Raw genomic sequence first — 12,972 nt, 5'->3', positions numbered from 1 at the left:
TCCATCTGGCTTGGGGAGTGAGTGCGGAGCGGGGAGGAGAGGGCGGGTTCCTGTGCTGTGTGGCTGCTGCCAGGTCAGTCCCGGCTGGGATGGCGGAGCTTGTTACCAGTACAGAGCGGAAGAGGTTCCCAGTGCTCCCCATGCTTACCAGCGCGTCCAGCTTGCGGCCGGCCCAGGGCTCAGACAGGACTATTTTTTAAAATCTATATATTTATCGATTTCAGAGAGGAAGGGAGAGATAGAAACATCAGTGATGAGAGAGCATGATCGATCCGCTGCCTCCTGCACACCCCCCACTAGGGATCAGCTGCAACCGAGGCCTGTGCCCTGACTGGGAATGGAACGGTGACCTCCTGGTTCATAGGTCGATGCTCAACCACTGAGCCACGCCAACCGGGCAGGGAGGACTATTTTTTCTCTCTGCCTTTCTGGGTTTTAATTTCCTGCAATTTTCATAATTGGAAAAGAAGTGTTACTTTAGCACAAAACGACGTTTCTTTAGCCAAAGCCTGGGCTCGCGTCCAGCCTGCCCTGGGTGGTCCCCGACCTGGGGCAGTCCCCGGAGGAGGGGTGGGGCGGCCTGGCGGAGGGCGCCTGTCTTCGCTGCCCTGGGTCCTCGGGCATCGCTTCCCTCCTTCGGAGGGAACCCGGAGCTCCCCGAGCCCGTGGAGTAGGGATGCGGGGAAAAGAGCGCCAGACCTGGGCGGGGCGGGGCCGGGAGGAGGGCGGGGCTTCGTGGCGCGTGGCCAATGCGGCGGGCGGGGTCGTGGGCGGAGCTGTGACAGGGGCGGGGCCAAGGGCGGACTGGGCTGTGGGCGGGGCCAGGGCGGTGGGCGGGGCTCCGCGAGGTCTCTAACCCCGCGGCCCCGGGGCCAGGCGGAGCCTCCCTCCACATCCTCCCCAGAACTCGCGAGCGCAACTGCCCCGGCCGCGCCGAGCTGCTGGGCTCCCGCCGCCGCCTTCCCCGGGCTTCTCTGGCGCGTGGTGGAGGGAGCGCAGCTGGCGGGCTCCGACCCCCGCAGCTCTTCCCTCCCCGCAGCCAGTGACCTCACTTACCTGACAGACAGGGGCCTCGGTCCTGCGCCTGGTAGGAGAGGTGTGGGCTGGACTGCGCCTCCCGGGAGATGTGTTCTAGTCCCAACTTGCTTGTGAAGGTGACCTTATTTGGGAAGTGCCTTTGCAGGGGACCCACCGAGGGAGGGGGAGGTCGTTGGTGGGCCCTAATCCCGTAACTGGTGTCCTCATAAGAGAACACAGAGGCCGCGATGGCACAGGGAGAAGCCCGGTGAAGACGGAGCTGGGCCTGGAGCGATGCTGACACCAGGGACTGCCGTGCACGCCAGAGGCTGGGAAGAGGCAGCGAGGGTGGCCCCGCAGACACCACGCTTGGAGGCATCGGGCCTCCGCCTGCGAGGGAACGACTTCGTGTTGTTTTGTGGCGCTTTAACAATGGCCCAAAGGATCAGCGCAGCGGGAACCCGAGCTGGGAGCCTGGCAGGCCAGCTCCAGGCAGCATGAGAGAAACACGGGCTGTGACTGCCACCCAGGGAACTCAGCCAGCCTGGAAGGGGGTCAAGGGAGAAAGTGACGTCACAGCTAAGGCCTGGCCTGGGGAGGGGAGTCATGCAGTTCAGCACCTGCCCAGGTGGGTGTGCGTGGCTGTCCGAAGGGTGAGGTCCAGTGGGGAGTCAGCTCCGGGGGGGGGGCCCAGCTGGGCTGGAGAGACAGCGCTGGACGTCCTCCCACTCCTGGAGTCCATCATGAGGCTGGCTGAGGAGTGGGGTTTGTGTGAAGGGCACTGGGAGACCTAGCAGGTGGGTAACGTGGTCAATTTGTGCTTTAAAAAAATCCCCCTGGATGAGGACAATTATGTGATACCTTAATCAATAAAGAAATTTAAAAATAAAAATAAATAAAAAATAAAAAATCCCCCTGGCCCAGCCAGTGTGGCTCAGTGGTTGAGTAGCCACCTATGAACCAGGAGGTCACCGCACACGCCTGGGTTGCAGGCTTGACCCCCAGTAGAGGGTGTGCAGGAGGCAGTTGGTCAATGATTCTCTCTCATCATCGATGTTTCTATTTCTTTCTCCCTCGCTTTTCCTCTCTGAAATCAATAATAATAATTATATATATAATAATAATAATTATATGTATATATATATATATATATATATGCATGATCCCCTGGCCTATGGGGATCAGGCCGAAACCAGCTCTCCGACATCCCCTGAGGGGTCCCGGATTGCGAGAGGGTGCAGGCCAGGCCAAGGGACCCCACCGGTGCATGACTGGGACCCGGGAGGGACCGTGGGAGGGCTCCAGGACATGTCATGCCCTTCTCGCCCAGTTCCCATCAGAGAGACCCCAGCATCAAGCTAACCTACCGGTTGGAGCATCTGCCCCCTGGTGGTCAGTGTGTGTCATAGTGACTGGTTGAACAGTGGAATGAAGGGCTGGACACTTAGCATATTAGGCTTTTATTATATAGGAGATAAATATATATATGAATTTTCTTAAAAAAAAAAATCCCCCTTGCTGGGTGCAGAGAATGGCCTGTAGGGGAAGAAAGTGGGGCAGGAGAACAGTGAGGAGAAAGCTGCCCCTAATTCCAAGGAGGAAGTTGAACGAAGGCCATGGTGGGGGAGGGGGGCGGGTGCAGGGCAGCAGGGAGACAAAGAGAGGAGAGTTAGGCTGGCCGGAGTGGAATTGCCAGGAAGCAGACTTTGTGGGGAAGATGGGTCTGTAGTGCCCCAGGACTGGACCCTGGTCCTGGGCTGTGCTTTGCTCCTGGAGGTGACCCTGCGACTGATGACAGGCACCTAAGGGCCAGCCCAAGGCAGGCGGAAAGGCTCGGCGGGCAGAGCGGGTGGGGAGCCATCCCTCCGGCTCAGGCCTCCCGCCAGGACTGGGGAGGGGCTAGCAGGGTTTCAGTCTGCACCTCTGTCTCCCTAGAGTCAAGAGGGCTCAACTAGAGGGGTGGCCCATGTGACCTGAGGGCCTTGCCATGCTGCTTGCTGGCTCCTGGGGCCACCCCAGGGACTGACGTGGTCCTTGTGCTGGGTGGGAGCTGAGGTAGGGCCTGGCCTTGGGAAAGGCCAGCTTCAAGCCTGGACAGTGGTCAGGACTGGGAAGGGGCTGCCGGAAGGGCTGGGGCTGGGAGCCCCCCACCCCCACTGCTGGGTCTGGGCTTGCCCTGGGCTGGAGGGCGGGGCCTCCTTTCCCCCCTCTGTTGGAGGCAGGGCCACGGGGGCATGGGAGGAGGGGCGGCTTGAGACTGCTGGTTTTCACTTGGAGGCCCTCTTTATTTGGCCAGGGATGGAGAAAGGCTGAGGTCAGAGTGCACGCATCCCCATGGAAACAGCAATGAGCCTGGCCCCTGGGGGACCCTGGCCCGGGTGGGGGATGGGCAGGCCTAGCTGGAGCTTGGGGGCTCCTTCAGTGAAGGGGGCTGACACTTGCCTTTGGCAGCAGCTCTTACAGGGGGGTCTGGGCCCTGAACTGCAGAACCTGTGGCAGAAAGGAGCAGGGAGACGGAACCGGCCCCAGCAGGACCACAGAGAGGAAGCGGGAACTCCCAGGGAGCGTGGCTGTGCCTCCTCGAGCTGTCGGCCCCCCTGGGCGGTCAGTGGACAGTGGGCAGCTGCAGACGTGAGGCTGTGGGGCCGGCTCCAGAGCCGGTGGGCAGGTCTGGGGCACCCTGGTCCTGAATGCCTTGCTCAGCTCAGCCTCAGCCTGAGAGGCTGGTTGCAGGGCGTGGGGGTGGGGGGCAGCAGGTGGGAGCCAAGATGGACGGCCACTGAACCCCAACGGTCAGAGCAGGGCAGCCCTCGCCCTCTGGAAGGCCTCCTGTCTGTCTGTGGTTGCTGCTTCATGTTGAGACTGGATTCTTAGTCCCTCCAGTGGCTGCAATTGCCCCCCCCCCCCCCCCAGCACGGAGTTTTCGTTTAGGGAAGTGATGCGTCTCAAAGAGACCAAAACCAGGTTCAGGCCCAGCTGCTGCCACGCTTGAGTGCCCTGCACACCTCTGGGCCGGCCGGGCTCGAGGCTCCGCCGTTCCTGGCCCTCACCCACCTGCCTGAGGCCTGCTCTCCAAGAACCACTGTCCTCCCCGCCCACCCCGCAGCGGCGGCTGCCCAGGCTCTCGGAACTTCCGAGTTGTGTGCCCGCCTGCAGGAGCCGCACCGCTGAGCGCATCCGAGGAACCGCACCTGCATAGGACCTCCTGGTCCAGGAATCCACCTTCCGGCTTCCTGCCGTCCATCCAGCAAGGCCCCTGGGGCGTGTAGGGCCGGGGGCTGTCCCGCCTGCCAGACTTGCTGAAAAGACCTCAGAACCTCCAGGAGACAGCCAGCTGGGTTCAGGGAGGCCCATGGCAGGCGGGAAAATAACCTTCCTCAAGAAAATACAAACACACACTTGCATGTTTTGAATAATTTTACATGTTGAGCCCGACCAGCGTGGCTCAGTGGTGGAGTGTCGACCTATGAACCAGGAGGTCATGGTTTGATTCCTGGTCAAGGGCACATGTGTGGGTTGGGGGCTCGATCCCATGTGGAGCGTGCAGAAGGCAGCCGATCAATGATTCTCATCATTGATGTTTCTCTCTCTCTCTCTCCCTTCCTCTCTGAAATCAATATATTTAAAAATTTGCATGTTGATTGCACTATTCTAAGATTTTTTTTTTTTCTGGGAAAGTAGCCTCATTCCTAACCTGTGAGATAAAGTGAGGTGCCTTGGTGTTTATCTTGTACTGCAGGGACTTAAAAGGTGCTCTCGGGCGGCCGTACATTTTCTTGTGCTGCAGAGGGCACCCAGCCTCCCACGGCTGGAGGGACATGACAAGATGCAAATGTGAAGGGGCCACAGCCCAGCTAGCCGCCTTCCAGGGCGCCCAGTGGCGAGGGTGTCTCTTCTGGGGGCTCAGGACCCGCAGCACCCTGCAAGGTTGCACACACAGCAGGGCCTCACCCTATAGTTTCCAGACAGAAGGGTGAACAATTCCATCATCCCTGTCAGCTGGGAGCCTGGGGAGGGCCCTGCCCCGGCCCTGGATCACCCCTGCTGGGGGGTGGGGTGGGGGGGAAGCAGCTGAAGCTGGCAGCTGGCCAAGGGGGTAGTCTGAGTGCCAACTTCCCTTTGGTGAGAGTGCACGGGCAGAGCTGACCAGGCCTTTGTACCCCAGCCCTTCCGTCGGCGGATGTGGCCGGTCCACGGACGGGCGAGCCTGGCGGGGAGACGGCGCTCTGCAACGGAGGCAGACCCCGGAGAGCCGGCAGCTGGAGGCCGGGTAGGAAACCCAGGGGCGAATCTCCGTGTCTGTCCTCACCAGCCAAAGCGACCTTTCCCAAGCTGGACTCTGACCAGAGGCGGACACTCCCGGGCCTGGGCCCCACCCCAGCCTCGCTAGGATGGCACCTCCCCCAGCAACGGCAGGCGCTGCGATCCCTGACTCCGAACGCGGTCCCCGCTGCACCAGCTCCAGGCCAGCCCGGAGCCGGGGAGGCGGGAGGGCGGGCAGGCGGACCCCACGCCCTGCAGAGATTCCGCAGGAAGACGCACCGCCGCGGGGCCGGCCCGTCCCCCCATCCCTGTGGCCGGGGTGACCCTCACCACCGAGTCTATACTGCAGGGCTCAGGGGCGCCGGCGTGGGGGGCTCTGCAGCCCCGGGAGCCCCACGCTGCCCGGCGAGGTCCCCGCGGGCAGGGCCGAGGAGCCCTCCGCCCTCTTCCCGCCCCGCGGCCCGGGCGCCTCCCGCGCGTGGCGGTGCGAGCGCAGGGCGCGGGGCGGGCGGGGAGCGAGCGCCGCGGGCAGCGATTGGACGCGCGGCCGTGACGTCAGCACGCGCCGCTCGCGCCGCCGCAGCCTCAGGCGCCGAGCTCTCCGTTCCGCCGCCGCCTGGCGCGCGCCCGGCCGAGAAGCGGGAGCGGGGCGCGCTCGGCGCTGGTCTGAGGCGGCTCGCGGGTCCCGCGGCCCCGGCCCCCCCGGCCCCGCGCGACCCCGTCCGCGGCCGCCGCCCCGCCCCGCTCGCCCGGCGCGGATTTGAACCGCCCGGCCGCGGCCCGCGAGCGCGGCAGCCAATCAGCGGCGCGCACTTTCCCGCGGCTTCTGCGGCGGCGGCGGCCCGGCGGCGGCGGCGGCGGGCGGGAGGCGCGGGGGCGGGGTCGGCGCCGCGCGCGGAAAGCCTGGGCCTGACCGGCCGCGCCCGCCGCCGCCCCCTGCCAGCCCGCGCCGCCCGCCCGCCCGCGCCCCCGGCCCGGCCCCCTCCCCGAGAGCCGCCGCCGAGCGAGTGCCGCGCCCCGAGAGCCTCCGCCGCCGGAGGATGCGACGCACCACAGGTCACTGGGGCGGCCGCGGGCCGAGGGCGGGGCGGGGGCCGGGCCGGGGGCGCGGGCGGCGGTAACGGGGCGGCGGGCGCGGCCATGTTGGGCCTCCGGCGGCTGCACCTGTGCCGCCTGCGGGCCGGGCGGCCTTTGTTCGCGGCGGCGCCGAGCGGCCGGCCGGTCTTTGTGAGGCGCGGGCCGGGCCGGGGCCGGGCAGTGGGAGGGGCGCGCCGGGCGGCGCTTTTTGTCTGCGGTGGGTCCCGCGGACGCGGGCGGGCGCCGGCCGGCCGGCCGTTGGTCCGCGCGGGCGCCCGGAACCGGACCGGGCCCGGCAGGTGGCGGCGGGGGGACCCGCTGGGCTGGGGGCGCTCGTCGCTCCAGGCCCCGCCCGGAGCTGCCGGTTCCCCCCGGTCCTCGGGCGGACGGGGGGCCCTGAGGCCTCGGGACGCCAGAGACGTCCGGTCCGCACGCCGGCCGGCGCCGCTCGGCATTTAAAACGCGCTGGTCCCGCCCGTGGGGAGAGGAAGGCGGCCCGCGGCCGCCCGAGCCTCGCCTCCCCGGGCCCTGGACTCCGACCGCCGCAGGTTTGACATTTACGTTGAAACTTAGTGTCGCGGGCAGGTAGTTGGCGCCGGGGGTCCACCGAGCCCGGCCCCGCGGCCGGCGAATCGGGCGCGTTCGGAGCCGGTTAGGGAAGTTCCGCGCTGACAGCCGCGCGCCGCAGGCGAAGGCCTTGACTTTTAAAAGCGTTAAACGCCAAGATGTCTGTCGGTCCGGATCGCTAACCCAGTTACAGACCTCCGGGGGCGGCCCTGCCAGGCATTTTGCAGGAGGTTATCCGGAGGGAGAGAGCCGCCCCGTCCCCGCGGCCGGGGCTGTAACTCCTTTCTTTTCCAAAACGGTTTAAATGGCTGGTTACGCATTCGGGCGCGGGCAGCCGCCGAGTTAGAGAAGCCGGCGCTCCGAGCGCCCAAGGCCGCCGGCCGCAGGCGGGGAGCAGCCGGCGGGAGCGCGGGGGCCGCCCCCTGCCCACACCCGCGGTTCAAATCTAAACTGCCGGCTGGAGCGAGGAGGACTCATGCCGCAGGCACGACGCCTTTGAGTCATTTCCTTTCCTTTCCTTCCATCTTCTCAGCCGCCCTGCAGCCTTTGGGTAGGGGCCTGTGGTTGCTAACGACCGGGCTCCCGCCACATGGCTGTGAGTGTGTGAGGGACTCCCCTCTGCTGTGCAAACACCCCCCTCCTGCCGCCCTGCACGAGGCGGCCGGTCCCAGTGGGAGAGCATCAGAGGAGGCATGTCACAGCCCCAAGGAACGACGGGCATTTACCCTGTGTGCGCACCAGTGGCAGACTCGTGTGGGATGTGTAGGCCACCACAACGTGAAACTGGTGGAGCCGTCCAGAGTAAAGCAAGGTAAAAGGTACAGGTGTGGCTGCGAGGCCCAGGTGTTTTTATGCATCCGATTTACGGAGCCACACCGCGAGGACGCAGGTGAAGAGGGTCAGGATTTCGGGGTCCGAGGCCCTGCGCTTGGCTTCCGCCTCGCGGACCTCCTCTCCTCTCACCAGTAGCTCAGCCTCGAAAGGCTTACTCAAATCGCAGTGTAAACTAAAACTGATTAGCTGCTTCCTCTTTTATGGTTTGATGCCTCAGTGTGAAACGTGCAAGTAGGTGGAATTAGATTTCTGGTGCGAAGACAGAAAACACTGACACAACGTGTGCGAGGTGAGATGTGGGATTCTTGTACCCAGGCGTGGAGAAAAGGGTGTGCTAACCCCTCCCTGGAATTCATAACCCACATTCGTGTTCGCTGCCCATGTCGTCCGGACAAGTAATCTGCCCAGTAACCGCTTTGATGGCAGGAACTGGAGATCCAGGCTTCATGCTCATGTTGGTATAGGGGCTGTTGGCTTTTGTGTGGTGGACTGCTTGACTGTAGCACGTATGCAGGTGTTTTTGTTAATCCTCACCCGAGGATTTTTTTCCATTGATTTTTAGAGAGAGTGGAAGTGACGGGGAGAGACAGAGAAAAACATCTATGTGAGAGACACATTGATTGGTTGCCTCGAGCATGCGCCCTGACCAGGGCCAGGAATGGAGCCTGCAGTCAAGGTAGGTGCCCTTGACTGGAATCGAACCCAGGACCCTTCAGTCCATGGGCTGATGCTCTATCCACTGAGCCACACCGGCCAGGGCAAATGCATGCAGTTTTGAACAAGCATCTTCGTTGTCTGAGCCTCTCTTCTCTTGAGGGACTCCAGGAAGTGTGTCCTTGCTTGCACACACGTGCTGCCCTGTGGACTCCAGGCCGTGGTGTAGACGGTGTTGGTTATGGACTGCTGCTTTCTGGGGACAGATACCCAGCCCCCTCTTTTTAAAATATATTCTTATTGGTTTCAGAGAGGAAGGGAGAGGGAGAAACAGAGAGAAACATCAATGATGAAAGAGAATCATTGATCAGCTGTCTCCTGCACACCCCCTACTGGGGTTGAGCCCGCAACCTGGGCATGTGCCCTGACCGGAATCGAACCCGGGACCCTTCAGTCCACAGGCCGATGCTCTATCCATTGAGCCACACCAGCTAGGGCCAGCCTTTTAGTGGCTGTCTGTGACCTCCCCCCCTTGGCTGCGCTCTTGGCAGTAGGAAGGTGCAGAGTCCCGGCTGTGCCCTCATGGCAGGCACTCAGTAGAGGCTGCATCAGTGGGCGTGGGACACAGGATAAACACTGCCAGCATCTGGCCTGTTTGCCTCTCTCTTTCGTTGTCATGTTGGAGCGGAAAGGGACCCTCTGGAAGAAGCGGAGTGTGGACAGGAAGGGGCTAGCGGAGGTCCCCCTCCTGTAGCCGGGAAGCCAGGGCCGTGTTTGCCTTTTCGTTCTTCTCCTCTCAGCGTAGAGACTTACAACAGTAGGCAGTCCGGTAACTACCTACGCTGAAGCAAGCAGCGATGTTCCCCTGCTCCCCTAGGTCCCTGGGCAGTAGGAGCGTCAAGTCGACCAAGCACAGGAGCCAGAGGGACGAGGACGTTCCAGAGGATTCGGCTCAGGCTTCCCAAACTGTCAGGAAAGGTTATTTACAGGAAGCACTCTGGGGAGAGAAAGGCGTAAGCTGGTTACCCCCGGGACTCATTGACATTTTGCCGCTGTCGATCGGTTGCAGTAGACAAAAAGCAGCTGATTGGTCCGATGAATTTGGTTTGCTAGTTTTAAAACATCAAGACAGACCTCAGAGCAGTGTTGTTCTCGAGTCTGCCTTCCAAAGAGCCAACGGCCAACGATGGGTTTTCACAGCATCTTACTGTCTGTAACACTTAATGGTCCCAACAAAGACCCAGGACGGACATGGCCGTGCCGGCCTTCGCCGGGGCTGTGGAGCCTGTGTGTCCGGCCGGGAGGGGTGGGACCTCCGTGCTGTGTTGGCCGGGATGTCGTGGGAAGTTTGTTAAGTGGTATATTTATGTCTGTTTCTCACATGCTGACCAGTTTTCCCACGTGTCTTCGCTGCTGGTGTCGGAGGCCATCAGGTCAGAAAGCGTGTTTCTGCCTCCAGGTTTCCTCCTCAGTGAGCGCTGTAACCTCCCTGGTCTCGCTAAGAGGCACAGGCGATCGTGGGAGGCCACTCCTCAGGGATTCCGTTGCCCTTTGGGGTTCGAGACGAGGCTGTCACTGCGTGTCTTACTTCGCCCTCTCCTGGCCTCCCAGCTCACCTCTGCCTCCCGTGCTTCCGCTGGGGCCTTGGCATGGTCAGCTTGCCCCTCCCCCCACCCAACCCCTTGCAAGTGTGGGCGTGGCTGGCTTTTCCTGTTGGTTCCTTCTCATTGGTTCTCAGCTTGGACGAGAGCGCTCTGAGTCTCTGCCTGCTTGGGAGACTCCCTGGGTGTCCCAGCCACCTTCAGCGCGGCCATGCTCACTCTGCCCACCGCCACGTGGCCTCCGGCTGCGGGACTCTCCTGTGGACACTGCACGGCTTGCTCCTTGCTCAGGCGGCTTCCTTGCCCACCCCGCTGCCTCCGGGCACGCAGCCCTGCGTCAGCCCGTCCCCTGACACTGTCCTCCGACGTGCCGTGTGCTACTTACCTGATGGCACGGAGGAGTCCGTGAGGGCTTCGATTGCTGTCTCACCTCCAGGATAGAGTGGTGCCCGAGGGACTGCCACTCGCAGTGACTGTGAATGCAGGCCCCGGCCCGTGTGCCATGCTTCGTGTATAATATCCCGCAGAAGGGTGTGGGTCCCACGAGTGGTGAGAGCATGCTTGCCCTGGTGTGAGGTTGGAAAGGTGGCTCCTGGACCAGTGGCCTTCCCACGCACGGGCTGGGGTAGGAGGAGTGGGCAGATGCAAGAGGGCGGCATTGATGGGCTGGGGCAGCGTAGGGTCCCAGATGGGGAGAGTGGGCCCCAGGGGTGCTGGGGTTGGCAGTCTGCGGGGGGGGAGTACAGGGTGCTGCTCTTGTCTCACCGTGGACCATGGAGAGGGAGGTGGGTCCAGCTTCTCGTCCACTTCGGTTCTTTCCCAAAAGCTCTGCTCTCACCTGTGGGCCGAGCAGTGCTGCGCTGTTTACCCAGGAGAGGACGTCCTAGGGCCGAGGCCGAGCTCAGTGTGGTCCCCGAGTGCTGGTCCGGCTTCTCCTGCTGCGGCCGCTGAGGAGCGTGCTCTGTCCCCGGCTGTGCCTGTGTGGCGGGCGCTGCTGTGTTCCTGTCAACCCACCCTGGTCTCTGTGACGCTGGGCCCGTGCGTGTGGGCTGCACTGTCTGTGTGACGCTGGGCCCGTGCGTGTGGGCTGCACTGTCTGTGTGATGCTGGGCCCCATGCGTGTGGGCTGCATGGTCTGTGTGACGCTGGGCCCGTGCGTGTGGGCTGCACTGTCTGTGTGACGCTGGGCCCGTGCGTGTGGGCTGCACTGTCTGTGTGACGCTGGGCCCGTGCGTGTGGGCTGCACTGTCTGTGTGACGCTGGGCCCCATGCGTGTGGGCTGCACTGTCTGTGTGACGCTGGGCCCGTGCGTGTGGGCTGCACTGTCTGTGTGACGCTGGGCCCGTGCGTGTGGGCTGCACTGTGTGACGCTGGCCCGTGCGTGTGGGCTGCACTGTCTGTGTGACGCTGGGCCCCGTGCGTGTGGGCTGCACGGTCTGTGTGACGCTGGCCCGTGCGTGTGGGCTGCACTGTCTGTGTGACGCTGGGCCCGTGCGTGTGGGCTGCACTGTCTGTGTGACGCTGGGCCCATGCGTGTGGGCTGCACTGTCTGTGTGACGCTGGGCCCGTGCGTGTGGGCTGCACTGTCTGTGTGACGCTGGGCCCGTGCGTGTGGGCTGCACTGTGTGACGCTGGCCCCGTGCGTGTGGGCTGCACTGTCTGTGTGACGCTGGGCCCCGTGCGTGTGGGCTGCACGGTCTGTGTGATGCTGGGCCCCATGCGTGTGGGCTGCACTGTCTGTGTGACGCTGGGCCCGTGCGTGTGGGCTGCACTGTCTGTGTGACGCTGGGCCCGTGCGTGTGGGCTGCACTGTCTGTGTGACGCTGGGCCCGTGCGTGTGGGCTGCACTGTCTGTGTGACGCTGGGCCCGTGCGTGTGGGCTGCACTGTCTGTGTGACGCTGGGCCCGTGCGTGTGGGCTGCACTGTCTGTGTGACGCTGGGCCCCATGCGTGTGGGATGCACTGTCTGTGTGACGCTGGCCCCGTGCGTGTGGGCTGCACTGTCTGTGTGATGCTGGGCCCGTGCGTGTGGGCTGCACTGTCTGTGTGATGCTGGGCCCGTGCGTGTGGGCTGCACTGTCTGTGTGACGCTGGGCCCGTGCGTGTGGGCTGCACTGTCTGTGTGACGCTGGGCCCCGTGCGTGTGGGCTGCACGGTCTGTGTGACGCTGGGCCTGTCAGGCTGCGTTGTGCGGACTCGCTAGGTTGTGAGTTTCTAGGCGAGGACCCGCTGACTCGTCTCCTGGGCTCAGGCAGTGCCAGAGGCACTAAGTTAACAATGGAGGTAGCTTTTGAGTCTTCTGTTTTCCCAAAAGTTCTTATTTCATGAGTAACGTTAATTCCTAGAATTCTAAGTTCAAAGATGCGTTAGAGGAAAGCGGCTTCTGTGCTTCTCCCACAAGCTGTGCCGTCAGGGCGCCATCTGTGCGGCGCTGCTCCCCTTCGCGGCTTTGAGCTGCGCCTCTTCCTCACCTCCTCGCCCTCCTCTCAGAGGAGACGGGATCCCAGAGGTGGTCAGTGAGACCCCAGCCCTGGGCTGTGGGTGGCGAGAGCTCCCGCAGGCCTGGCCTCCCTCTGACTCTGCACTCGGGGACATGTTCACGGAGGCTGTCCTGGAATAGGAGTGGGCCATTGTGTGTGCGTGCTGTCCAGTGGCCTGCCCTCACTGGCTGTCAGCGTGTGCCGGGGTGCAGCAGGCCTGTGCCCGGGTCCTATGGGGTTGACAGAACCAGTGTGCGGGGACAACAGGGCAGAGCCAGTGGGCAAACCTGTGAAACAGCCTTGCCAGATAATGGAACCTGAATCTTACTGCCAACAACCCACTCCCGGGACATACGGGAGAGAGGGGCACGCTCACCACTCGCTGCAGAATTGTCGCTGCAGAGCAGACGCGGGAACCGAGACCAGGCTCGTCTCATCACCAGGGAGAGGGGTTGTGGGTGAGAGATCCCGCTCAGCAC

The 12,972-nt window shown here is 63.3% G+C and overlaps 1 protein-coding gene across 3 annotated transcripts in view; it reads left to right on the top strand.

The window, feature by feature from the left end:
* The first annotated feature begins 6,264 nt into the window (after positions 1–6,264).
* NSD2 (nuclear receptor binding SET domain protein 2) overlaps positions 6,265–12,972 on the top strand; it is a 47,334-nt gene continuing 40,626 nt past the window's right edge. The window contains exon 1 of one of the 3 annotated variants that reach the window (XM_054708608.1): positions 6,265–6,336. The gene's annotated coding sequence lies outside the window, so the exon portion shown is untranslated. Of the gene's footprint in view, positions 6,337–8,010; positions 8,048–8,418; positions 8,435–12,972 lie in introns of those variants that run through there. The other 2 variants (XM_054708611.1, XM_054708604.1) reach the window with 2 other exon arrangements.

The sequence above is a fragment of the Eptesicus fuscus genome, chromosome 2 (assembly GCF_027574615.1).
Source record: "Eptesicus fuscus isolate TK198812 chromosome 2, DD_ASM_mEF_20220401, whole genome shotgun sequence".
Taxonomy (NCBI): domain Eukaryota; kingdom Metazoa; phylum Chordata; class Mammalia; order Chiroptera; family Vespertilionidae; genus Eptesicus; species Eptesicus fuscus.
This window is presented reverse-complemented; position numbering and strand designations above follow the sequence as displayed.